This window comes from Octopus sinensis, linkage group LG4, assembly GCF_006345805.1.
Source record: "Octopus sinensis linkage group LG4, ASM634580v1, whole genome shotgun sequence".
In the NCBI taxonomy this organism is placed as follows: Eukaryota; Metazoa; Mollusca; class Cephalopoda; order Octopoda; family Octopodidae; genus Octopus; species Octopus sinensis.
In genome coordinates, this window is record NC_043000.1 from 129256419 (window position 1) to 129257931 (window position 1513).

A 1513-nucleotide genomic window follows, 5' to 3' on the forward strand; every position below is an offset into this window, starting at 1 on the left:
GGTGGCATCTGCATACTAACTTCATTGCTTCTAGCCTTTTTATGTGTTCTGCATTCAGGATCCATGTCACATTACCATGTAGTGTTGCTGTGTGCACAGGAGTGGCTGTGTGGTAAGTAGCTTGCTAACCAACCACATGGTTCTGGGTTCAGTCCCACTGCCTGGCACCTTGGGTAAGTGTCTTCTACTATAGCCTCGGGCCCACCAAAGCCTTGTGAGTGGATTTGGTAGACAGAAACTGGTAGAAGCCCATCGTATATATGTATATGTGTGTATGTTTGTGTGTCTGTGTTTGTCTCCCCCCAACATTGCTTGACAACTGACGGTGGTGTGTTTATGTCCCCGTAACTTAGTGGTTCGGCAAAAGAGACCGATAGAATAAGTACAAGGCTTACAAAGAATAAGTCCTGGGGTCGATTTACTCGACTAAAAGGCGGTGTTCCAGCATGGTCGCAGTCAAATGACTGAAACAAGTAAAAGAGTATATATATATATATATATATAAATAGTGTACATTTAAATACAACAGAAAACTACCTTTAACTGGTAATTTTTACACGCTAGAAGAAGCAGTCAAAACGACCAAAACCACATGTAAGAGCAATTTTCAAAGAAAATGAAAAATAAAAACTTTTACCTTGTTATTTTTTTTACCTGTTAAAGGTAGTTTTCTCTTGTGTTTAAATGTACACTATTTTATATTGAGAATATGTTATCTATTGACTTTTTATAGATGCCAGGCGAAATTTCTAAGAATATTCGCTACCCTATATTAAGTAGAATTAATCGAACCCATTGACCTCAATACTTGGCTCATAGTATATGTTATTGATTTTGAAAGGATGAAAGACAAAGTTGAGCTAAATAATTTTAAAAAGACATACACAACAAAGATTGCCTGTTTTCTCCTTATTATGTCAGTCACAAGAGGAAGGACAAAAGCATCCAGTCCATGCTAGCATAGGGTTAAAAAAGATGGATATCATTGTTTCATCTTTTATCATTTAACATCCATATTCCATACTGGCACAAATTTGATTAGTAGGTTTGTGTGTGTGTGTGTGTATCTGTCTATGTATGTATCTCTCTGTCTCTGTCTCTCATAATATCTATTATATAAAATCCATTCTGTCCGTCTGTGTGTGTCTTCTAGGATCTCGGGCATCCTCCATCCAATTGTGCTCAAATTTGATATGTAGATACCGACAGTATCAGGGCATGTATAACTCTTGAAAAAATTACAAAAATCGATTCCAGGTGAGAATGCGATCGATAAAGCCATTTTTGTCCTGCTTTTCTTCTGTCAACCTGTACATAACTGCATCTTCCATTTTTTGTTGTTTTTGTACTGCTTAAAAGCATGTTTCTTTCCTGCCAAGCTTACTGTTTAAACCATGTTTGTGTTCTCCCAGTCAACAGCCTTATTACTGGTACTTTAAACTCTTCGGTTGCATATTTGTGTGAATAAAATCGTTTTTCTTTGGAATAGAAAAAAAGTCTTCTTTTGCTGGTG